We start from the raw sequence: 27,587 nt of genomic DNA on the forward strand, positions 1-27,587 counted from the left end.
ATTGATCCACGCGTAAGGCAATCCAGTGGGGGTATCAAATGCATGCAAGAATCGTTGCCCTAGATCTTTCGCCAAATTTAGTAATTGGTTATCGTATGCTCCTGGAGCTAACCTATTTCTAGAATCAGTTGCAAGAATATGAGCCGAAACAAGCCCTCCAAGAACCCTTATGTTGCACTACAACATTGACAGAAAGGAAAATAGCACCATTACATCATAGGTTATCTGAGTTTTTTTTTTTTTTTTTTTTTGGTTAAGCTAGGGATTGGCAGGCCCTCACCTGTTGTAGTGCTTAAGAAACTCTTACATAGGTTGTTCCTTGGGCATCCTCCTCCACAATACTATGAAGGGCTGATCAAGGGGGGGAACAAAGAAAAAAGAAATTACATTATGTGCATCGATGGGCTAATAGTAGCCAAATAGTTTGCTGCCCTATTCTTCTCTCGTACCACATGACTGAAGGAGATGCGAAGAGACCATAGTACAAAATATCGCGATATATATCGAGAAATTAGAAATGGGCACAGAAATATCGCGATATTCAATTGGATAAATACTATTGTAAATATCGACGATATTTATAGATATATTGTGATATTTCGACGATATAACAATTTTTTTATTCTATCCACGATATTTGGGCAGATATAATTGTGCTTCGGTGGTGGTTGGTGGTAGCGGTGATTTGAAAGAAAGAAAGTGGAAAGAAAAGGCTAGAAAAAGGTGTTCATCTCCTTTTCTCATATTTGATCTGTCTACTTGTTGAAGGGTTTCGACTGAAATTATGCTTGAGCAAACCTTCTGATTTTGTCAAAAGTTTTCCTTTGGCTGGTAAGTCTATTTCAGATAAACCCTTCCTTGACTTGTAAAACACTACGTTATCCATGACCAAGTTATGTACTTATGTCTGAAATGAATTCCAAGTTTTAGTATCAAGTGCAATTGTTGGAACTGTTGAATTGAAGCATGCTTCTATAGAAACGTTCGCTTTATATATGTTGTAATATTTGTTTATTAAAAGGATCTGATTCAAATCCAATTAATCGTGACTTGAGGTATCTGACAAGGATTAGAAGAACATTGTTCTGTGATATATGATTCAACAAGAGGAAAACTAGGGTTTACAAGAATTTACATACTTCAAGAAACATCCCATAGAGCCGGTTTAAACTTCCCTTTTATACCACTGTTTGTTCCTGTCTTTCATTGCACAGTTGAGATTGCAAGATGGAGCTTCACAGTAGAACCAGCACAGACCAAGAAACAAATTAAAAAAAAATGCTGTCATGGCTGCTTGGTCCACGCTTAAAGAATGTATGTGTATCTTTTTACCCCTTTTTTATTCTGCGCAATTGATTATGTTTGAGGTGAGTCTTCAAATTTGTTACTTTCATTCTAGGAAGACAATGTTATATATTGTCGTTGGTTGATCTTCTCCCTCTGTTTGGTAAAATTTTTGATATGGTGGCTTAGCTCACACAATAAAATTTGAATATTTGTGAGATGTAATAGGTTGGTCTTGGGATCATAACATAAGTTTATTTTTCTGAGTTCATATTAATTTATAATTGGGTCGACTTCTTGGTAGTCTAGTGGTTTATATAGTGGCTTTGTATGTTTTTGGTCAAGGGCTATCGGTTGTGTTCATGCTTGAACTTCCCTGGCTTAGAGCTTATTTCTTGTGTTGGGCAAGTTTTATTTTAGACCTTGTTAGGTCTGCTTTTTCTTACAAGAATTCTTTCTTTATTTGATTGCGAGTGTGAAAAGTTAGGCAGTCGATAAGATACATCGTCAGAAACCTGTCTTCTTAAAATCAGGATCTGCACCAGTTTTGGAGCCATGTTTTCACATAGTTTGGTTGAGATTCGAACCCATGCTAAAGCATGAAAAAGTAAGACCTGTGTGTTAGCTTTCTAACCCAATTGGCCTTGACACATTGCGAGTCCTGTGGAGATAGATACGGTATCACAAAGTTTGGTTGGCAGAAAACAGTGCGTCAGAAATCAGTTTCTGTGCACTGTGTTCAAGTCTAGTTTTAGTATATTTAGAATGAGATTGAAATTTTTTGTAAAACATAAAGAAGTAAGGTCTGTGTGTTATCTTTACAACGTAAAAAGCCTCATTGTTTTTGGATATCTGTGGAAAGAGTTGTGCTATCCCAAAGAAAGCCCGTCAGAAATCTAGTTTGTTGAAATTTAGGATTTTTACCATTTTCAACCGAAGTTTTCTTCTAGATGGGCAGAGGTTGGGACTTCAAGTTCTACATGTGAGTAGTTTGAAGGTGTGGTGTATATAGCTGACAGAGGAAAGGGGAGAATCATTGGGTACTTACCTATAAAACAGAGGAGAGGAACTACGTCTGACTTAATTCAAGTTCATCACAAAAACTTGATACGTAGGCAGCTTGTCCCAAAGCGAGCTCAGTCAAAACTCGACCCATCACAATCTTCCCCATTATTCACACTTGTAAGGACTAATCAAATTCAACTTTTACAATGACCACATTCAAAGAAAATATAGTTGATTTGTGGATATTTATCGATATTTATCGATATATCGCGATATATCCTGATATATTAACGATATTTGCAGTCAGAAATACCCACACATAGTCTGTGGATATTATCGATATATCTCGATATATCCACGATATTTGCAGATGCCCCAATGTAATATATCCCCACACAGGGGGATATATCCACGATACATATCCATAAATCAGAGGTCGATATTTTGCCATATCCCGATATTTTGTACTATGGAAGAGACTCACATTTTGGATGGCAGTGACTAAGTCCAGGCAGTACCCAAGGGGGCTTCTCTTGCTTATTAATAGCATTTACTGCCCTCAGCGAATCTGACGCAACTTCCACTTTTAGAATCCTCTTATGGATGCATCTTTTTAACCCGACATCAATAGCTAAAAGTTCTTGGAATAACACTGATTGCATTCTGCCTTTTCCTGTGAAAGCTGCAACCACTTGACCTTGGATGTCTCGTATTGCCCTTCCATGTCCAGCACCATTACTGCTTAAGCTTCCATCAGTATTGAGCTTAACTCTATTTTCGTGTGGTGGATCCCAAGAGCAGCCAGTAGACACTCGGAACTTGAACTGCAGGTTGAGTTCTATTCTGGTACCCAGAGCTCGTGCATCCAAAGAATCCTTTACCTGTGGTTTCAGGACTACTAGGTAGTTTTTGAGGTCTCGTTCCAGCTTGTAGAACAAATCCAATGCGTTCTTGTTGGAGCCTTGAAAGTGTCGCCTGTTTCTCTCTTTCCAGATGGCGTCCACAGCAGCGCATAAGTAAACTTTGTACACTTCCTCTAATTCATGCCTTTTGCAAAGCCTGATGATGAACGACCATTCTCGGTTTGAAGATCTGGCATCAGTAGAGATACCGAGTAGCTCTTTAATCTTGGATATGATCTGCTGGGAGTAAGGGCACTCAAAGATATGATCAGTAGGTTATCTGAGTTGCTTTCAAGTTAGTCCTAATATATTTTTTTGTCTTTTCCTCTTTTTGACAAGATCATACTAATATAATTCTAATCTCACCTAACTTTTAGGAAGGTTAAATTGAAACTAAGTAGAAGAATTTTATCCAATACCTCAAACAGATTTATCCTTGCATTAACATCAATTTATTACACCAGGAGAATGCACCTGGCATGGTATCTTACATGATGATCCTAAGTTTATGTGAATGGTGAGATTCCATTTGACTCTTACCAACAACACGGGAACAACAAAGGTGTAAACCAAAAGACCCCTTTATACCATTCATTTTTTCTGTTATTCTATCACCATTAAAAGTGAGCACTTCTCAAATTGAAGTTGATATAAAAGACATTAAATAAATGGAATAAACTTCATACAAAATTCAGAATGTCATACAAAGCAAAGAAAATCAAGCAGTTATCTTGAACACAATTAAACCCGCAAAACTCATCATTGAACCCAACATGATAAATTATAGTAGAATATTTACAACAATTTATCTAGTCTAGAATATCCAACATGCAGTACACACTGAGTAACACTAGAAAATTTCGAATAACTCATGAAAAGAAGTAACATTCATCTAATTCTAAAAAATCATGTAACGTCACAAAAATTAAACAGATCAAACACAAATCTAAATTTGTTTTCAAATCAAACAACTAATAACCATAAAAGATACTTCTTTGATCTGATAATTCGAAGTGTAACCAACCCCATAAGCTAAAAACCTAATTTCAATAAATCGATATATAAAGTTGTTACCTTGAGCAAATTGAACTCTTTTGAGAATCAAAAATCTTATGGATCCATTCAAAGCTTTGCAATTTCCATCGATCTAGATTTGAATAGACAATAGTCTATCAGCATTCAAGCCTAATTCAATCAAATCTCACAATCTCCAACAGGGAACCATGAAACTTGTACTGACCACATGAGAAGAAAAAGGAGGGAGAACAAATGGTGTTTCTGAAACTGGAAAATTGCAATGGAAATAGTTCATGAGCAGCTTCTAGAAGTGCCAATGTCGTGACAATTGATGGTCTGGTGACACTGCCTCTTTTTGTGTGTGAGATGTGGTATGGTCGTTGAACAAAAGAGAAGCATATCAAAACCTAATTATCCCTCAATAAGTAAAGGATGAGTAGGGTATCATTCCACTTTTAAGTGTATGTTTATATGAAGGACAGGACTGGAAAGGGGGTTTGAGGGATTAAAAACTATGATTATAGAAATTTTAGATTCTAATGCTAAACTAAACTAAACTAACTAAACTTATACTAAAGCTAATAATTGGAAATAAGGAGAGAATATGAGAGAGATAGATTCAAGAGAGTCAAATCCACCAATGCTTTTGATTCAATGATCTTTTGCTTCATGTTGTTCTCCCAAGTAGACTACAATCGGGCAATCGAGCGAGTGCCGATGCCTTTTTGGGTGAAACATCGTTAAACAATTAACTCTACTTAAGGTTGTTCCTATGTTCATATTAATAGTATCTTCTTTCCTTTTATGTGAGCTTGGGCAGCTATTCAATGAATCACCATCTAAGGCAAACACAAGGAATACTTCCCTTACTCTAAAACACTACACAATTAGAAGAAAAGTAGAGAATAATAGTATAATATTCAATTACAATAAATAAAACTCTATTCTAGCATTATATTCAATTGCAATAAATAAAAGTATATTACTAGCAAATATTCAATTGCAATAAATAAAACACTAAACTAGCATGATATTCAATTGTAATAAATAAAAACCTTAATCTATACTTCCATCCCCTGGTGTGGGTAATGGAACTAATAACTAAAAACATAAAGAACTAACCTGATTGAAGAACACCATAAACCAGAAGAATCATTAAACCTTAAGCACCGGCTTCATCTCCTCCCTTGAAGGAGAAGATTAGCCTTCCATATAGAAGGAAGAACACCTAAGAACGAGAAGAAGAAGAGTCGAAGAACATAAGACTAGAAAGACTAATTTATTAAGACTCAGCTAGTTAAAACCGATCTTTTATTATTAATCTCTCTCTGCCTTAAGTTCTAGAGACAAGAATATAAGTGAATTGGCAAATTACATGAGGCACTTAGGTCCTCTATTTATAGGGGTTATAATGAGCTCTAGAAGCATTCCAAACCGTCATTTGTTTCCTAATACAAATAGACTTCTTCCAGAGTCCGACTTCATAGAAGGAATTGGCTACAGAGTCGATTCATGCGTTTGGACGCATTATTCATGCTTCCCAGACTTAATCAATACGTCTGGACGCTCGATCTATGCGTCCCAGACGCAATCAATGTGTCCGGGCCTTTCGATACATCGTCCCCGCACGCATAAGCCGATTTTCTCTCTTCTGCTCTATCCTTCTATCATCTTTTGCGGGCTTTGGTCCAAGCAACGAATCCTTTGGCCTTGGGCTTCCAAATAGACTTTAAAATAGTTCCAAGTCGCATCTTTAACAACTCCAATTCCTTGGCCTTCTTCATGATTGTCCACGGGCCTCCCATGTGATCCTTAATGCTCTGAATTGCTCCATTTTACCCCATTTTCTCTAATATTCTACAAAACTCTCTTTTTTACATGTAGAATCTTAAAACATAACTTACAAACACTATTAGTTCACTAAGATAGCTAAACAAGAGGCATAATCGAGGGTTGAATTGCAATTTTTGAGCACTTATCACAACTCCCAACTAGCCTTTTGCTAGTCTCTTAGCAAATAAGATAAAAAATAGATAAGTGATCAAAATCACATCCTAAAAAATAAAATTCTAACTCACTTTCGCAGGCATCGCGATTGCATTTACCATATGCAACAAGGCTTTAAACCTTTAAGTTCCCCAAAAAGGACGAGTTATAGTATCGTGAGGGTTTTCAGGTGATATACCCACAAAATCAATCAATAGCATGTTCAAGAATGATAGTATTTTTTAGAGAGAGAAATTTCTTACCCACTTAGTGCTTACTCCAATAGACAGTCTCCATTGCTAACTACATTGTTGCAAAGACTCATAAATTATGACGGGAGATAGTAAAAATTGACAAAATTCTCAATCAAGGCTTATGTGTGTACTTAGTCAATCTCCTATACTCTCCTATCCAAGAAACGGAATCCCTACTTTACCATAGGTAGATAATCTCAACTTTCAATCCTCACCGGTCATACTCTCAGAAAAGAATCTCTCAGAAGATGGTCTACTATTTTACCTCATGTATGTGGGGAAAAGAATAATGCATACGAACATCCCATATACTACATTGAAAAACGGACTTCTGAATAAAAATAGTTTCATGGAAAGAATGTCAATCACATATGAAGTGTCGGGTCCTTCACTTTAGCATTCTTTCACCTATTCTAGACTTCGTACCATACTGTAGTGATAAGTCATGGGTTGTAACTTGGCTTGGGTATTGGTTTATGAAGGAAAGGTAAAAAGGATTCTAAGGTTGTTTCTGAAAATACTAAGGGTTTTGCTTATTTCTTTGGAAGATTTCTTCAAATTCTGTATTGCAGAGAAAATTCTTCCTTTCTCTTAGCTTTTCCATTCATTCTGTTCAACTTTTTTTTTTTTTTTTTAATTTTATTTTAAAGCTCAGTGGTATATCCTTGATTAGTACTGGATATGCTTGTTTTCCACTAGCTTCTTTCACTTTGAACAGAATGATGGACTTCATTGTATCTCTCTGATATTTCCTTGTAATCTTCCTTTTGTGGTCTTTCTTCCTCCTCGTATTCTCAGAAACATATGGGTATGGCTGATAAAGATTTTGGCTATACTCCTTGTTTGGAGTTGGGTGAGGGGTAAAGGGTTTTATGAAAGAAAATGGCTTATTGTAAGGCGCAAAAAGGGTTTAACATGATGGTCCTACTAGGTGGGATAAAGGCTAAATGGGTTTACTACTTGACTTATCAGTATGATGCTCTGTTTCGAATAGACTACAAGACCTAATGGCTATCTCCCCAGTTGATGTCACTTCGTGATTAACCAAATCAACAAATAATGAGACTATATTACAACGACATAAAGAACTGAAAGATGTTGAGTCACTAAGACTCGGATTTTTTGTAAGAACTCTCCAAAGAATGGGTATAAAGCTCAAGTCTCATGGGCTAAGTCTAAAAATTCTACTTCTAGTTTACTAGGGGTTTAAATCTCTCTTTTAGCAAAAGTACACAAAACTGACCAAGTACTATGGTGGTGCCTTGATAAAGAATTCTATCAATAAGAACTATGTCCGAGCATAATAAATAGTCTAAGTGGTAATGAAATCAATAATATAAACTATCTATCAAACTCAACACTAAGCAGTATAGAATATATATCCCAGACTCATCATTAAAATTCATTTTTCTCATGCTACTGATATAGAAACAAAAATATTTTTGTTTTTGAAAACTAATTTTTGAAATTCATTTCTCAAGTACACCCTCCCCCTACTTATGCATGCATTGACCTCAATGTATAAAGAAGTAAATGAAATGGATGAGAAAAAGGTAGGATATTACCATTGATGCCGAATATCAGAATTAGTTCAAGAAACAAATTTTTAGGTCTTTTTACGTCAGATCCCCAAGACGTAATGTGAGTCTTTTAAAGTAAGATTTTCAAGACTTTCGAGTCTTTTATAGTCAGATCCTCAAGACTTTTGAGTCCTTTATAGTCAAATCCTCAAGACTAGTATATGTATTATCAATTTGGAGTGAGGAGATCAGATTTTCTCACCCAAATCTGACGAATGTTTGGAGGACGAGGAGGTCTCACCTTGTGGGTCGTCAAAAATACCCCTTGATATGCTGGAAAGATTGTTGGTGAAGTTGTTTCTCTACCTTTAATTATTTCAGGTCTGATGATTGTGTGATAGGCCTTGTGGTTCCCCTGTGTAGAAGATTGATGAAAATCTTTCTTTCTAACAGGACAATAGTATCGATGTGTCCTTTACCACCACGGTAATGATAATGGATGTCCGGGCCGATCTTTTCGGGGTGGGCGATGACCGGTTCACATACTTCTCTCTCGTTTAGACAATAATGGTGTAGAAGAGGCTTCAACGCGGTGCAATTCTTCTTATCAATATGGTCCACTTTCGCCGAGAAGACTCATTTCAGGTTTCTAGATTACGTTGTTTTTCCAAAACTTCTTTAAAGCCGATTCTCTAGTGGCGATTTTTCTCAAGCGTAAGTCTTTTTTCATCCTGAAATGTAGAGTTCATCTTCTCAAGATATGATACTCTCTCTGTCAATTTTCCATTATGCTCACTTAAATCCTGAATTTTCTGCAGAGATTCTAAGAACATGGCTAGCAACGCCTCTGTGGTGGGGTTCTCGTGGTTCATCCGCGGTTTTACGTAGATTGAGCACTTTCAATTGTATCTTCGAATGGGACGAATTCTTGTATCATGCTATCAAGGAAGTACACCTCTCCACCTTCGGTGTCATCACAATCCTTATGCAACAGGTGAAAGATATTTATGTCCATGGACATCTTACCAAAGTTTATCTTTATTTCACCGTTGTGACAATTTATCAAAGCTTTTGAGGTAGCGAGGAAAGGTCGGCCTAGAATAATAGGAATTTTATCAAAGGCCTCCTTGGTGTCTATCACAATGAAATCCACTGGATAGTAGAAATCGGCTACTTGAACAAGAACATCCTCAACTATGCCTCTGGGAATCTTGGTAGAACGGTCAGCTAACTTCAATTTGACTTTTGTAGGCTTTAGGTTCTCCAGGCCCAACGCTTGGTACACATGATATGGCAAGAGATTAACACTAGCACCAAGGTCTAAAAGAGCATTACCTATGAATTTTTCTCTTATCTTGCATGATATTGTAGGACTTCACGGATCTTTGAGCTTTTCTTGGAGCTTGCGATGGATAATAGATGTTGTTTGTCGGCCTAGAAATGCTCGCTTTGGAACATGAGTACTTCTCTTTATGTTGCATGCATCCTTCAAGAATTTAGCATATGATGGCAACTCGCTTGATTGCTTTGAGAAAGGGGATATTGATGTTATCTTTCTCAAATGCCTCCTTCATCTCTCTAAAAATTGCTTTGTCCTTTTGCTTTGAGCAAAAACATAGGAAAAGGTGCCGGTACAAACACATCGACATGTGTTTGCTCTTCTTTCTTTTTGGCATTCTTGCATATCTTGTCTTGGTCATCTTGACAAATGGGAGTGGAAAGGATTTCCCCCACTTCCTTTTGAACTTCATTTGAAATCTTGACCGATTGCTCTGTAGCAATGTCATCATGAGAAGGTAAGTCAACCTTGTTGTCTATCTTCAATCCTGATCTGAGAGTAGTAACTGAGTTAACATGATCATGGAGGTGATCAGTACTAGAAGTTGTCCCAATGTGGCATACATCTTCACTCTTCAATATTGGTTCCAATATGCTAGGTTGAGTGGCTTGTGTCTTTATAGACAAAGCAGTGGTGAGTTGGTCGACCTTAGCCTCTAGAGACTCCATTATAGACCATTGACTTGCCTGAGATTGCTGGAGATTGAGCTGAGACTGTGCAAGAAGCTTTAGAACACTTTCAAACTTCTGATTTTTCTGTGATAGCAAAGTAATTGCATTCTCCAGGTTGGCAGGTGCGGCATAATTTCTCCTAGGATCAGACACTAACTCTCCACTTGTATTGGAATTTTGTTGAGAGTGTAATTGTTGTTGAGGGACCAACTGTGAAACTTGACTTGTCTATGGAATATAACTTTGATCTTGAGAACCTAGGGGTCCAGCGTTCTGTCTCCAATAATTGCCTTGAAAGTTATTACCACCTTGGTTGGGCCTCTGAAATGAGTTAATATTGTACTCTCCAACTCATGTTGATGCATGTTGATAGTATCATTGATGCTAGCTTGTATTTGTTGATTTAGCTTGAGACTTTATATTGTACTGATTAAATTTCTTACTCGAGTTTCCTCTGAAATGACTTCAGTTCTTAATATTGTAACCAAATTGCTTTGGCTCCCCTCCAACCGACATCCTCGTTGCTAGTAGTCCATTGTTGTGTTTCTTCAGCTAAATTCTCGACAAAGTTGTAAGCTTCCTCTCCATCCATTGATGTAAATTTGCCTTTGTGCATTGACTGTATCATCTGCTTGTTCATCATCGAGAGTCCTCGATAGAAAAAATGAGCAAGTGTGCTCTTATCGTATCCATGATGTGGACATGAGACTAGCAGATTATTGAATTTCTCCCAGCTTTGATGATATTCTTCAGTCACCTTCCCTTTGAAATTGTTGATGGCTTGCTGCATGGCATCTGTCTTCTGGGGTGGGTAGAACTTGTTCATAAACTTTGTTCTCAACTTCTCCCAGTTGTCTATTGAATTGATCGGTGTGCGTTAACCATTCAGATGCTTTACCTTCGAGTGAGAGTGGGAACAGAATGATTTTGATACTCTCATCCCTGATATTCTGGTTCTTGAAAGTTCTGAGGACTGATAGAAATTTGTTCATGTGAACATAAAAGGTGAACATTATGCGAACCGTTGAACTTTGGAAGCATAGAGATTCTTGATGCTCTAAGCTCAAACTGGTTAGCTTACGTTTTCGGAAAAACAATATCATTTGGGTGTGGGTCTCCAATGATTGGCAAATAGAAATCACTCAGCTTCTTCCTCTGTTGTGCTTGCATGGGAGGGATAGCTTCAGGATTATTGGTGTCCAAAACACCTCCATCATTGCTTGCGGCCATTGTATCAATCTCGTCTAGTATTCTTGTGAGTCGGTTGTTAAACCTTGTCCACTGCTGTGTTCTGGATGGTAGATCTTGTCTTCGAGATGTCCTTCAAGCTTCTCTCTTTCTCAAAAGGTTGGATGATGCGACTAAAATTGCCTCAAGATCCAAAGTTCTAATCTTGAAAGAAAACGTTAAACATAAACAACTTAAAACGGCAGCGGCGCCATTTGACACTGCCTCTTTTTGTGTGTGAGATGTGGTATGGTCGTTGAACAAAAGAGAAGCGTATCAAAACCTAATTATCCCTCAATAAGTAAAGGAAGAGTAGGGTATCATTCCACTTTTAAGTGTATGTTTATATGAAGGACATGACTGGAAAGGGGGTTTGAGGGATTAAAAACTATGATTATAGAGATTTTAGATTCTAATGCTAAACTAAACTAAACTAACTAAACTTATACTAAAGCTAAGAATTGGAAATAAGGAGAGAATATGAGAGAGATAGATTCAAGAGAGTCAAATCCACCAATGCTTTTGATTCAATGATCTTTTGCTTCATGTTGTTCTCCCAAGTAGACTACAATCGGGCAATCGAGCGAGTGCCGATGCCTTTTTGGGTGAAACATCGTTAAACAATTAACTCTACTTAAGGTTGTTCCTATGTTCATATTAATAGTATCTTCTTTCCTTTTATGTGAGCTTGGGCAGCTATTCAATGAATCACCATCTAAGGCAAACACAAGGAATACTTCCCTTACTCTAAAACACTACACAATTAGAAGAAAAGTAGAGAATAATAGTATAATATTCAATTACAATAAATAAAACTCTATTATAGCATTATATTCAATTGCAATAAATAAAAGCATATTACTAGCAAATATTCAATTGCAATAAATAAAACCCTAAACTAGCATGATATTCAATTGTAATAAATAAAAACCTTAATCTATACTTCCATCCCCTGGTGTGGGCAATGGAACTAATAACTAAAAACATAAAGAACTAACCTGATTGAAGAACACCATAAACCAGAAGAATCATTAAACCTTAAGCACCGGCTTCATCTCCTCCCTTGAAGGAGAAGATTAGCCTTCCATATAGAAGGAAGAACACGAAGAATGAGAAGAAGAAGAGTCGAAGAACATAAAACTAGAAAGACTAATTTATTAAGACTCGACTAGTTAAAACCGATCTTTTATTATTAATCTCTCTCGCCTCAAGTTCGAGACAAGAATATAAGTGAATTGGCAAATTACATGAGGCACTTAGGTCCGCTATTTATAGGGGTTAATGAGCTCTAGAAGCATTCCAAACCGTCATTTGTTTCCTAATACAAATAGACTTCTTCCAGAGTCCGACTTCGTCTTCAAAACTGAGAAAGAATTGGCTACAGAGTCGATTCATGCATCTGGACGCATTATTCATGCGTCCCAGACTTAATCAATGCGTCTGGACGCTCGATCTATGCGTCCCCGACGCAATCAATGTGGGACTTTCGATACATGCGTCCGGGGGCGCGATAAGCCGATTTTCTCTCTTCTGCTCTATCCTTCTATCCTCTTTTGCGGCTTTGGTCCAAGCAACGAATCCTTTGGTCTTAGGCTTCCAAATAGACTTTAAAATAGGTCCAAGTCGCATCTTTAACAGCTCCAATTCCTTGGCCTTCTCCATGATTGTCCACGGGCCTCCCATGTGATCCTTAATGCTCCGAATTGCTTCGTTTTACCCCATTTTCTCTAATATTCTACAAAACTCTCTTTTTTACCTGTAGAATCTTAAAACATAACTTACAAACACTATTAGTTCACTAAGATAGCTAAACAAGAGGCATAATCGAGGGTTGAATTGCACTTTTTGAGCACTTATCATCTGGACTTTAGGAGTTTGATTTATGTGACAAATATATGAACAAAATGATTAGCTATTGAAAGTACTTTAAAGAAATGAGAATGAAGAATTAGTTTTATGTACCATGTTGAGATTTATAGATGATATCTGAAGCTCGGGCTTTAAGAGCATGCTGTAATACTGGATCTTGAAGTTTGAATAAAGAAAGAAAGAAATGAATAAACGAGAATGGAGTAATTGATCGCATTTGCCATTTCAATGCTCTAAGTATCATTAGTTCTGCTCGTTCAATCATTTGTGAATCGAATATGAACTGTTCCTCTCCCTGCTTTTTAAACCAAGTCATCAAACAATGCTGCATTTTCACAAGAAATCGTTGATAAAGAAAAAAAAAAATCTTACTTGAACATCGTTAAGTGAGAAGTCCATTTGTTTCATTTTTGAAGCTAGTGAAATACATCATAAGCTAACTAGCTTCAAGATCCATTGCTTTCCTTCCTGCAAGAAACAAAAGCAAATAAGAAAATATATTGAAATGTATATGCAAATAAGTCAAAGTAAAGAAAAACCAAAACTTTAAGCTAGTTACCGGTAATTTATGTTTCGAAATGAACCGGTCAAGGTAATTTATAGCAAGATAAGCTACACTCCGATCAAGATTGCTGGAATATTGTGCCTAGAAATCAAGAAAATGTTAACAAAATCAAAACCCTAGCAGTAGCAGCGTAACAACTCGTTTCTATTTTTCTTTTGAGGGCACATGTTATGTTTCTCCAGTTAGATTAGAATTAAGATGTGCGCGAGAACTTAAAAACTCCCTCTTAAGTTTTCATTTTTTATTCCAGTGTGATTTTTATTTTGATTTTTAACTTTGTCACACATTACTAAGCGTTACTAAATATCCAATAAATGTTACAAAATAATTCAAGTATTTGGATAGATACTTACTAACGGTTAGAAACATTGCTAACGGATAAAAAGTGTGACAAATTACCTAACGGATCAATATGTATTCCAAATAAGAAATCCCAAATGTTCCAAAATCACCCAAATAGTATAGTGAAAGGATCCAGAAACGGCCCTGCTTATACAGTTCATTATAAAAATTCACAGCATACAAGATCATATATAGATGTTTTAATTATTGTGAATTTATTAACTCAAGTTTCAACGGAATTAGTTCTTGTTCCTTGTTAATGAGATGTATAGGCATTTGAGATTAATTAAAGGAATAAGTCTTTGTTACTGAGTCGTTGTAGTATAATGAAGTTTGTGAGTATCTTCTCTGGAAAACTCTCACGAGACTATTACTTGTCCACTAGGGAACTCCTCGTGGTTTAAGGCCTTGTTGCATACGGTCAATGTAATCGCACTCTGCGAAACGAGAATTAGCTTAGACTACACATTTTTGGCCACTTATCTATTTACTGTCTCTTCTTTGCTTGAGGACAAGCAAAATGCTGTTTAGGGGTGGTGTGATAAGCACCCAAAACTGTAATATAAACCCTATAGAGACATTACATATTGGTTAATTATGTGTGTAATAAATGCAAATTAATTGTCTTTCCATGTTTTTGCGGGTTTCGACACGTAAACGATAAAATTTCAACAAAACCGGCATTTTGGCATGGAAACAAGGTGAATATGCTGATTGGAAACAAAGCCTTTTTATCAAGTCCAAAAGAAGCCCATTGGAATCTTAAATAAAGCCCATGAAGTCTGGTGAAAATATTCAATTCCGGGTCAACCCAGGTCAAATCTTGCATAAAAGTCAACGAAACTTTGAAAAATCATATCTTTTGACTTCGAACTCCATTTTGGGCGTGTGACCTGTCAAAACAATCAGTGTGACAAGCTTTACACAATGGTCTATATGTACTATCAATTTACTGGACTGGGAATTAAAATAGGTCCGAACCAAGACAAAGTAAAAATCTAATTATTATTCATCATGATGTCATTAAGTGGAAGCTTATATAATCACCAACTTTCTCCACTTAATAAATGCACAAATCACTCATAATTATTTATCTTGTAATAGGAATTACTATTCACTCACTTTCTCTACTTAGATTAAATAAATTTTATTATAAAAGTAGATTAATTTGTAACCTTTGGATTGAAAATGTAAGATGTAATCTTTGCCACTAATTTCACTCCTTTGAAACTATAAATAGGAGGGGTAGTGCTCTAAATAAAATTTCCAATTTAGTTGTGATTTGTGGCCTTGTAGCCCTTCAAGCTCTTCTTCTCTCTCTTTTAGTTTCATTTTTAGGAAAATAATTTCATAATTTAGGTATTAAGAAACTTTTTCTTCTTCATCATCTTCTTCTTCTTCTTCATTTTCATTAGTTGTAATTATCTCACCATGAGCTAACTCATCCCTTGTGGAGGGTTAGATAAACCCATGTGAGGATAACTCTACTAATGAAGATGTAATTCAATTGCTTAAAATTTAATAAGTTTGATTTTTATTTAAATTACAAAATAGTTAGAAGTGGAAAACAAACTAGAGGTTGAAGAAGTACTCTAGAGATAGGGTGCTAATTTAATCTCTCATGCTAGTAGAATCTCTTTAGAGATTTAGAAATTTTACTAGGGATCAAAGTTTAATTTTTCTCTTTGACTTGTCTATTAATCAGAGTGAATATGAAAACAAACAACTGAAATATTTCTTTAATTAATAGTAGTTTGAATCACATGATAAATCAATCATCTATAACTTTCTCTCTCTATCTTCTCCAAGCAAGTTTAGAATTAAGTTGTTAATTGTAATTTGAAAGTGAATTTAAAGTAAGTATAGTGTAAAACATCGAACAAAGTCCTTTGCTCATAAAGATTTCTTGTGATTAGTTGAGTGAAGTTGTGAACCAAGAGTGCTTCAATGTTAGGCATTGGACGAAATCTAGCTCAAGCTACTCGAGCAATGATTTGAGAGCAAGGTACTTGATATAAATCAGCTTAAAAGTGAATATCAAATTTACTCCAACTCACACTTATATCAATTACCTTACTCTCGATTCATGTTGAAATATAGTTCGAGTAAAGGAATCGTCCCATGCCTAATATTGAAGCACTTGTTCACAACTTAGCTAGACTACTCAAGAGAAACCTTAAATGAGAGAAGGCTTTAGGTAGAAGTTTTTACACTACACCTTACTTCTTTTAATTATAATTTACAAAAGTTACTAATAACAAATTTATTCTAAAATGACTAAAGAAGATAGAAAAGAGGGAAGTGTGGAGGATTGATTTACCATGTGATTCAAACTACAATTAATGAAAGACATATTTCAATTGTTAGTTTTCATATTCACTTTGATTCATAGACAAATCAAAATGATAAATTAAACTTTGATCCCCAGTAGAATCACAAATCAGGTAGCGGCGCCATTTGATATTCACTTTTGAGTAGATTTATATCAAGTACCTTGCTCTCAAATCATTGTTCGAGTAGCTTGAGCAAGGTTTTGTCCCATGCCTAACATTGATGCACTCTTGGTTCACAACTTCACTTAACTAATCACAAGAAACCTTTATCTAAACTTGCTTGGAGAAGATAGAGAGAGAAAGTTATAGATGATTGATTTATCATGTGATTTTTTTTAAAGAAATATTTCAGTTGTTTTACACTATACTCACCGTATTAAAACCTTTAAATTCATTTTCAAATTACAATTAACAACTTAATTCTAAACTTGCAGGATTCTAGATTCTAGGTGTTCTTTCTCCAAAGAGAGAAAGTTATAGATGATTGATTTATCCATAATGTTTCAAGGGATTCAAACTATTATTAATTAAAGAAATATTTAAAGTTGTTTGTTTTCATATTCACTCTGATTAATAGACAAATCAAAGAGAAAAATTAAACTTTGATCCCTAGTAAAATTTCTAAATCTCTAAAGAGATTCTACTAGCATGAAAGATTAAATTAGCACCCTATCTCTAGAGCACTTCTTCAACCTCTAGTTTTTTCCCACTTCTAACTATTTTGTAATTGAAGTAAAAATCAAACTTGTTAAATTTTAAGCAATTGAATTACATCTTTTTTCATATTTATTAGACAAAGATCCCTAGTAAAATTTAGAGTTATCTTCTAACTATTTTGTAATTGAAGTAAAAATCAAACTTGTTAAATTTTAGCAATTGGTTTATCCTCACTTGGGTTTATCTAACCCTCCACAAGGGATGAGTTAGCTCATGGTGAGATAATTACAACTAATGAAAATGAAGAGGAAGAGGAAGATGAAGAATGAGAAGTTTTTTAATTCCTAAACTATGGAATTATTTTCTTAAAATTGAAACTAAAAGAGAGAGAAGAAGAGAGTGAAGGGTTACCAGGCCACAAATCACAAGTAAATTGGCAAGTTTATTTAGAGCACCACCCCTCTTATTTATAGTTTCAAAAGAGTGAAATGGGTGTCGTCCAAGATTGCATCTTACATTTTCAATCCATAGGTTACAAATTAATCCATAATAGAATTTATTTAATCTAAGTGGAGAAAGTGGATGAATAGTAATTCCCATTACAAGATAAATAATTAGGAGTGGTTTGTGCATTTATTATGTGGAGAAAGTGAATGATTACATAAGCTTCCACTTAATAACATCATGCTAAATAGTAATTGGATTTTTACTGTCTTGGTTCTAACCTGTTTTAATTCCAAGTCAAGCAAATTGATGGAACCTATATATCATTGTGTATAGCTTGTTATGCTGATCGTTTTGACAGGTCACACGCCTAAAATGGAGTTCGGAGTGAAAAAATATGATTTTCTAAAGTTTCGTTGACTTTTCTGCAAGATTTGACTTGGGTTAACCCAGAATTGACTATTTTGACCAGGCTTCATGTGCTTGATTTAAGCTTTCAATGGGCTTATTTTGGACTTGATAAAAAGGCTTTGTTTCCAATTAGCATATTCACCTTGTTTCCATGCCAAAATATCCGTTTTGTTGAAATTTCATCGTTTACGTGTCGAAACTTGCAAAAGCATGGAAATATAATTAAATTTGTATTTTTTATACACATAATTAACCAATATGTAATGTCTCTACAATGTTTATATTACATTTTTGGGTCCTTATCACACCGTCATTTGATATTCACTTTTGAGCTGATTTATATCAACTCATGTGAGGATAGGTGAATAACTCAACTAAGGGAACAAACCCTTGTTACTGAGTTGTTGTAGTGTAATATAAACCATGTAAAGACATTACATATTGGTTAATTATGTGTGTAATGAATGCAAATTAATTGTATTTCCATGTTTTTGCAGATTTCGACACGTAAACGATGAAATTTCAACAAAACCAGTATTTTGGCATGGAAACAAGGTGAATATGCTAATTAGAAACAAATCCTTTTTATCGAGTCCAAAAGAAGACCATTGGAAGCTTAAATCAAGCCCATGAAGCCTGGTCAAAATAGTAAATTCTGGGTCAACCCTAGTCAAGTCTTGCATAAAAGTTAACGAAACTTTAGAAAATCATATCTTTTGACTTCGAACTCCGTTTTGGACGTGTGACCTGTCAAAACGATCTGCACGACAAGCTCTACGCAATGGCATATAGGTTCTATCAAGTGATTAGACTGATAATTAAAATAGGTCTGAACCAAGACAAAATAAAAATCCAATTACTATTCATCATGATATCTTTAAAGTGGAAACTTATGTAATCACCCACTCTCTCCACTTAATAAATGCACAAACCACTCTTAATTATTTGTTTTGTAATGGGAATTACTATTCACCACTTTCTCCACTTAGATTAAATAAATTCCATTTTAAAAGTAGATTAATTTGTAACCTTTGGATTGAAAATGTAAGATATAATCTTGGCCACCCATTTCACTCATTTAAAACTATAAATAGGAGGGGTGGTGTTCTAAATAAACTTGCCAATTTACTTGTGATTTGTGGTCTTGTAGACTTTTTATTTTAGCACTTTTTATTTGACTTGGCTTCTAAAAGTCAGGGATGAAAATACATCACCCTCGTTGTAATATTCTTTTATTTATTTATAATATATCCCTACTTGCATGCAAAAAAAGTGGTCTTGTAGCCCTTCACTCTCTTCTTCTTCTCATTTTTCTTTATTTTTGTTAGTTGTAGTTATCTCACCATGAGCTAACTCATCCCTTATGGAGGGTTAGATAAACCCATGTGAAGATAACTCTACTAATGAAGATGTAACTCAATTGTTTAAAATTTAACAAGTTTGATTTTTACTTCAATTATAAAATAGTTTGAAGTGGAAAATAAACTAGAGATGTTGAAGAAGTGTTCTAGAGATAGGGTGTTAATTTAATCTCTCACACTAGTAGAATCTCTTTAGAGATTTAGAAATTCTACTAGGGATCAAAGTTTTATTTCTTACTTTGATTTGTTTATGAATCAAAGTGAATATGAAAACTAACAATTGAAATATGTCTATCATTAATAGTAGTTTGGATCACATGGTAAATCAATCCTCCACACGTCTCTCTATTCTATTTTCTTTATTCATTTTAGAATAATTTTTTTATTACTAGTTTTTGTAACTTATAATTAAAATAAGTAAAGTGTAGTGTAAAAACATCCACCTAAAACCTTCTCTCATTGAAGGTTTATCTTGAGTAGTCTAGCTAAGTTGTGAAAAAGTGCTTCAATGTTAGGCATGAGATGATTCATTTATTCGAACTATATTTCAACATGAATCGAGAGTAAGGTAATTGATATAAGTATGAGTTGGAGTAACGTACAATTTAATACTTATCAAATGAATTAGCATAATTCCTCGTTACTTGGATTAAATTGGACGTTACTTAGACCAGTTGAACCTCGTTACTTGGATAATTTTCTCTCATAATTCCTTTGGGTACAAGTAGGTGATAATTTTCCCCCGGCAGTGGTGCCATTTGATAAATATTAAATTAGATGTTACTCCAACTCACACTTATATCAATTACCTTACTTTCGATTCATGTTGAAATATAGTTCGAGTAAAAGAATCATCCCATGCCTAACATTGAAGCACTTGTTCACTACTTAGTTTGAGTACTCAAGAGAGTTCTTAAATGTGAGAAGGCTTTATGTGAATGTTTTTACACTAGACTTTACTTATTTTAATTATAAGTTACAAAAGTTACTAATAACAAATTTATTCTAAAATGACTAAAGAAGATAGAAGAGAGAGAAGTGTGGATGATTGATTTACCATGTGATTCAAACAACTATTAATGAAAGACATATTTCAATTGTTAGTTTTCATATTCACTTTGATTCATAGACAAATCATAGTGAATAATTAAACTTTGATCCCTACTAGAATTTCTAAATCTCTAGATTGATTCTACTAGCAAGAGAGATTAAATTAGCACCCTAACTCTAGAGTACTTCTTCAACCTCTAGTTTGTTTTCCACTTCTAACTATTTTGTAATTGAAGTAAAAATCAAACTTGTTAAATTTTAAGCAATTGAATTACATCTTCATTAGTAGAGTTATCCTCACATGGGTTTATCTAACCCTCCACAAGGGATGAGTTAGCTCATGGTGAGATAACTACAACTAATGAAAATGAAGAAGAAGAAGAAGAAGAAGAAGAAGAATAAGTTTTTTATTTCCTAAACTATGGAATTATTTTTCTAAAAATGAAACTAAAAGCGAGAGACGAAGAGAGTGAAGGGATACAAGGCCACAAATCAAAAGTAAATTGGCAAGTTTATTTAGAGCACCACCCCTCCTATTTATAGTTTCAAAGAAGTGAAATGGGTGGCCAAGATTACATCTTATATTTTCAATCCAAAGGTTACTAATTAATATGCTTTTATAATGGAATTTATTTAATCTAAGTGGAGAAAGTAGGTGAATAGTAATTCCAATTACAAGATAAATAATTAGGAGTGGTTTGTGCATTTATTAAGTGGAGAAAGTGGGTGATTACATAAGCTTCCACTTAATGACATCATGATGAATAGTAATTGGAATTTTACTTTGTCTTGATTCAGACCTGTTTTAATACCCAGTCTAGTAAATTATGTAGAGCTTGTCACGCTGATTGTTTTGACAGGTCACACGCCCAAAATGGAGTTCGGAGTCAAAAGATATGATTTTCTAAAGTTTCATTGACTTTTATGCAAGATTAGACCCAGAATTGACTATTTTGATCAAGCTTCATGGGCTTGATTTAAGCTTCCATTGGGCTTATTTTGGACTTAATAAAAAGGCTTTGTTTCCAATTAGCATATTCACCTTGTTTCCATGCCAAAATGCCAGTTTTGTTGAAATTTCATCGTTTACGTGTCGAAACCTCCAAAAACATGGAAATACAATTAATTTGCATTTATTACATACATAATTAACCAATATGTAATGTCTCTATAGAGTTTATATTACAGTTTTGTGTACTTATAACACCACCCCTCAAACCGTATTTTGCTTGTCCTCAAGCAAAAAAGAGACACTAAACAGATAAGTGCTCAAAAATGTGTAGTCTAAGCTAATTCTCGTTTCGCAGAGTGCGATTGTATTGACCGTATGCAACAAGGCCTTAAGCCACTAGGAGTTCCTTAGTGGATGAGTTATAGCCTCGTGAGAGTTTTCCAAAGAAGATACTCACAAATTTCATTATACTACAACGGCTCAGTAACAAGGGCTTGTTCCCTTAGTTGATCTCAGATATCTATAATCTCATTAGTAGGGAACAAGAACTAATTCCTATGAAATTTAAGTTAATAAATTCACAATAATTAAAACATCTACATATGATCATGTATGTAGTGTTTTTTTACAATGAACTATACAAGCAGGGTCTTTTCTAGATACTTTGAATAACGTCCTTAAGTAGGTTCTCACTAGCATGTGTCGAAACAAAAATTCTCTCATAATTTTTCCATTCAAGTTTCGCTAACTCCAGTGTGCAGTGTCACACATTTTCTCACATACTCAATGACATTCAAAAGAGCCGAGGTTGATCGATCATAACTACTATTTATTATCACACTACCCTACTCCTAGTTGAGCTAGATATCTTTAATAGGAATTATAGGGCATAGGTGGTAGTGTAGAAGAAAATAGAATGGAAACTAAAAAATATGATAAGTATGAGAGAACAGGGTCTTCAAAAATTTTAACACTAGAGAAATCCTTTGTTTGCTGCTTCTAAAATATATTTTCCATGCTTAGCCTTTTTTGGCTTATTGACTCCTTTTGATTTGATTTTTAGGGTGTTCTTACTATAACTTTTTGATTTCTATTTTTCTTTTATTTTCCTTTTTGAAGCAAGTAACTAATTTTTGTTTGGACAAGTCTTTCTCTTTACTTTTCTGTATTCATCCTATTTCTCATACTCATCGAATAAGTGAGTTTATTTTATTTTGGGGTTAATAGATGGGTAAGGAAATGTTGGTGAAAAACAAAAATGGCTAAATAAAAGGTTCAATGGGGCGACTAGCGGTAAAATTTGTACAGGTATGTATTTATGGCTATTTCAATCCAAAGAAAGCCTAAATTCTTTTCTAGGATTCAGATGGTGATAAAGTAAGTAGACATGTGATTTCTCTACTCGAAATAACTACTCTTCTATGTCATTACTCATAAATCACTCCTATCGAGGCTTTTAGGCTCGATTCTCATTGGATTTCAAATTAAGTAGTCTAATCGTGGGTTCAAGAAACTTACTACTAAGTACAGTCAATGATACTCATTGCATGAATGCTCATGAAAAGATGTAAAAACTATTAACTATGTATTAACCTAAGTTTCAAGGAATAAATTCTCATCCTAATGCTAAGGTGAGATTTCTAGACAATTTTCATCACAGAAAAGGAAAAAAAAATTTGTCACTAAATACGTTGAAAAGAAAAGAAAGTGAAACTATAAACAAGCTAATAATATGCTAAATTTTTGCAAAAAATATTCTAACCACCCCCAAACAGAAGGATACTTTGTCCTCAAAGTGTAAGAGAGAGAAAGAAGATACCTGATAAACTTGAGCAAAGATTTAGAGAACAAACTACAACAAAATGTTATTCGTACGCAATATACAATATACCAAAAGAAAAACTGAAATTATCATACTAAGCAAAGAAAACAAACAACATACAATGAAACAAACAAATATCACAAACAAAAAATGAAGAGCACACCAAATACATATATATACAACCCAACATGTAAATTCAGGGTGCATTCAATCTAGGATCATCACGTGTGAAGTGCCACTCTTTAGCATCGTGCCTGTTGAGAATGGTCTGCCATAGTTCGCTCCATTTTGTAGCTCTGGAACTGTCCAAATGTCGTAACATTTTATTGTCATCTAGGTAGCAAGGACCGTTCTTCAAGTACCTTGAACAACGTCGCCATACCCGAAACCATAAAGAACAAATTATTTTATTTACAGGACACATGGAATCCAATATAACCCAGTCAATAAAACCGGCTGAAAACTATGGGAAGAAAACCCTCATTAAGCGGCTAGCTGTGATGGCTAAAAGTAAATAACGGTGTCGAAAGTCCCGAGCTCGTTTCAAATTTTGAACTACGTACATAGTGAGTGATGTTGAAAAATGTATACTGCTGAGCAAGTGCATTGAGGACGATGCAGAAAGACTCTTTGGCAGTAGAAAAATGCCAATCACCTATGATGTTTAGAAGGATAAATAATATTGCATTCCCTACGTTCATCATCATACTTGCAAGGGGATTGTTTTGGTCAGGCCATTGTCCAGGTGCAGCTTCGTTCTTCCTGCAGAGACCAGCACCATAAGAGTAGTGAAAGGTAAGCCAAGAGAAGGAATTGTAAGTGTTTTGAGAGATGTAGGGCAGAGTGGCAGTCAGCTCTTGATAAGGTAGGTCCAAAGCCATAGCTATCACAGGTTCAGGAAAAACATGGTGTGTATCGCCAAGTCGGACTGTGAAGCCATCAACGAAGAAACCATGTGCACGGTTGAAAGCAGTTGTGTCATCCATATGAACTTAAAAGTGTGCAGCCAAACTTGGAGAATAAGTTAGCTCGGGTTGAAGAACGAGGGAAGTCCAACCAATGTCGGCAATGAAGTCACAAAAATGAAGTCCATAAGTGGGAAGGTTCATCATAGCTTGGAAAGATTGTTCAGGAATAATTTGTGGAGTCGACATCCTGAGAGAAAATGATGGAGCTTGTAAGAGAGGGAGTTTAAGAACAATTATGTAACAAAAACTTAGCTTAGAAAGTGAAGATTAATTCTGTTTTAGGAAAGAATGAGTGAAGAAATGGATAGATTATTAGATCTAAGATGTGCAATTTATAACAGTTAAGCCTGACAGACTAGTAATCAATTTGATTAAAAGTCAAAAAGGTAGTTACATTGGCTTAAGCACCGAATAGTTCACTCCTTAAAACTCGTGATTATGTTCTCCACTTAAGAGTAAACATGTATTATCCTTGAGGCACACAGTGGCTGGAATAGGGAAAGCAAGAAAAATTGGAATCCAAGAATTGCATTAATGATGAAAGAAGATGGATGATAGTTAGATTGTACTCCCAAGCAAAATTATAAACAAAGGGAGTAAAATGGGCTGTAAGAACAGAATATTATTATAAAACTAATATCCTTAATTACAACTTAAAAAACACACCAAACTGAACTATCACTGAAAAACACTCCAAATAACACATAAAAACAAAAGAGATGGACCTAGAAAGAAAAATCAAGTAAGCAACCCAGAAACAAAGTCTAGTGGTGAGCATAATGAGAAGAGGGAGGTCCATGTTATGGCAGAAGAAAAGGAGAAGGTTGAAGGGAACTTGTCACAAGATGGTGAAGTTCATCAACTTTGTGAGAACGTGCTATTGCAGATTGCCCTAGTTCTCAAAAATGTCAGTCTGATGCTCCAAGTTGAGGGTATGATTTCCTAAGAGCTGAGTGTGGGCTTGCATGAACTCTTTATAGTCCTCGTCATGCACCGTCTGACGTTATTGTAGTTCTAGCAATTTCCCAATGAGGATGTTTTGACTGTTATGGAGGGCCATCAAACCTTAGTGAAGAAATTGAATACCTTCCATAGGATTAACAATGTTGGCAAGGGAACCCTCAGCAAAGAAATTCCCATAAGAGAGAGTGTTATTAGCATGGTCATTGCCCTGCTTCATTGTGGCAGATGGTGTCCAATAACCGTCCAAGCAGTTGGAGTGAATTGTTATATTGTGAGCTATTTTAAGAGGGATCAGAGGATATTCAACATAGAAATCCCACTTCAGCATGATTCGTGTGACTATGGTATGCAAAGGGGATGCTTCACCTCTGGTACGAGTAATCGAATGCCAGAGATACTAGATTATGCAAAAATCGTCTCGTTTAGTCTGTAACACCTAGAGTAGGTGAAGAAGAGGTTTGGTTACTTCAGATGTTTTGGCGTTGCCAACGTCATTGGATGCCAACTAGTGAACGACAGCTTGTTGGCTTTTTTGTAAGGACTTGTGACGAACATTATAAAGTTTGTCGTGGAATTCACCATACCGAATTGTTACAAGCATGAGTTGTCGCACAGTGTCAAAAGGGGTTTCTTGAAGATGTACTTCAGGATCTATCATGAGAATTTGAACGACCTCAAAAATGAGTTCCTGAGTCAATTCATGTTGCCTTCCATTCGTTAGAAAAAAGAATTTACTATTATGGAAGTTGCTATGTTCGTAGAACATCATAACCAACTCTCGGGAAAACGTGAAAGTGAGTAGTTTTCAAAGTGGGTCTTTTAACATCAGATTCCCAAGATGAAGAACAAGTTGTGCAAAAATATTAGAAAATACGGAGGAAGGTGTCACAATGAAGTTGGACCAACACGTATTTTCTTCCTTGGATCTCAGAAAATAGGTTGTTTAACGTCAGATTCCTAAGACAGTGACTGAGGTTTTTTTACTGAGATAGAACATATAGAGAAAGGTTTCACAGGGTAGTTAGACCAACACACATATTCTGAAAAGATGTAGCAAACCCCGAAAGAAAAAGCTATTTTAAGCAGAAATGGTAGCGTGTGCGACTATAGTAGATACGTGCGCGACGTGAGTTGAGGAATATCGTAGAATTTTTTTTTGGGTTTTTGAGTTTTTGATTTTTATGATTTTTAAGTATGTTTTTTTAAAATTTTTTTTTTCAACTATGCAGGGGAAGATTAACGTGTTACCATCACTATTACGGCTATTGAACTCTTTTTCAATCAAGATGATCCTAGACAACTTTCATGTCGGCTCATAAACGAACCCAATCCAGCCAGATAGTGGTTTCACCTTTATGTTTTGGGTGATTTACTGCTCAGGACAATATCGTCTTGGACCTTGCGAGGAGCGCGGCGGACTAAGCTACCCTTATTACATATGGCTTATCCTCAAACTGCATCTAGAAGAATGGAGATTGCGTACTTCCAGGGGTTTGTTTGGGTGGAATCTATTGGCTTATCCCATTGATTTTGTCATTCTAGACATGAAAGTTGCATATGACTCCATTCCTATCATCCTAGGGCGTCCATTTCTTGCAACTGCAAACGCCCTCATCAACTGTCGTGATGGTTCTATGACTATGTCCTTTGGAAATCTCATTATGGAGATAAATGTTTTCAAATTGATGCCACAAACTATGGATGGTGAGATCAACATGATCACCAGTTCAGTTGATGTCTTACTCCAACATTGGTACCCATTCTTCTTATAGCAAGGCTCATAATTTCTTTGGCGACATCACTACCGAGGATATTGAAGATTTCCTTAAGGATGCACATAATTTTGTAGATGAAGATTATCCTGTAGATCCAGACAAGCTGGATGAAGAATACTTCAATTAAGAGCTTGTGACGAGTTACCACCTGTAGAAAGCCACCCACCTTCTACCACCACGATTTCCCATCCTCCACCCTTTCAACAGAGCCTTACATTTGCATTTGACCTTCTCGCCTCACCTGTTCTTCATGAGTTTTTCAACCCATCTGGCGACGAAGTAATAACCAAGATAACACCAATGGACACCTTCATTTTCAAATGTGAAACAGTAGAGCCCCACTCATTCAAAGAGTTTAGAGCTAAACCCACTTTCTCATTCTTTTTGTCTCCACCTTATCAAAAATATCTACCTCCTGCATGTTCTTTCCGACCATCTTTTTTCTCACCATCAACTACATGGATCCCATTGAGTTTGAGAAAAACAAAAGTGCACGCTCATTTAGGTTCTCGGTCTACTAAATCTCATGGCAACAAATCTTGGTGTCTAAATCTGTTTGGGGGTGACAAAAGTGTTAGTTGGACAAACCTACAGTTTTTTCGGTTGTTGATATATGATAAGTTGTGTATTTATTTCTAAAGACCCCCACACATTGAATTAAAGTCTTGAGAATCTGCTTTTAAATGACTCATCTTTTTCATGGTGTACTCCATTCCACTCTTATTTTAAGGGAGTGCACCATTCTGGTACCCGGACCCTCCTTTCTTTTCTTCTCTCAAAATTATCTTTGAGTGTGTGGTTGTAAGCGCCAGAGCCTTAGTCCATGACAACTCTATTTCAAAACTGAGTATAAATGTCTTCTGATATTCG

At 35.4% G+C, this 27,587-nt stretch overlaps 1 pseudogene; it reads right to left on the minus strand.

The window, feature by feature from the left end:
• On the minus strand, positions 1-23,997 carry LOC147481156 (putative cyclin-D6-1; annotated as a pseudogene).
• Between the last annotated feature and the right edge of the window lie 3,590 nt (positions 23,998-27,587).

Source organism: Coptis chinensis, chromosome 8, assembly GCF_015680905.1.
Source record: "Coptis chinensis isolate HL-2020 chromosome 8, ASM1568090v1, whole genome shotgun sequence".
NCBI classification, from domain to species: domain Eukaryota; kingdom Viridiplantae; phylum Streptophyta; class Magnoliopsida; order Ranunculales; family Ranunculaceae; genus Coptis; species Coptis chinensis.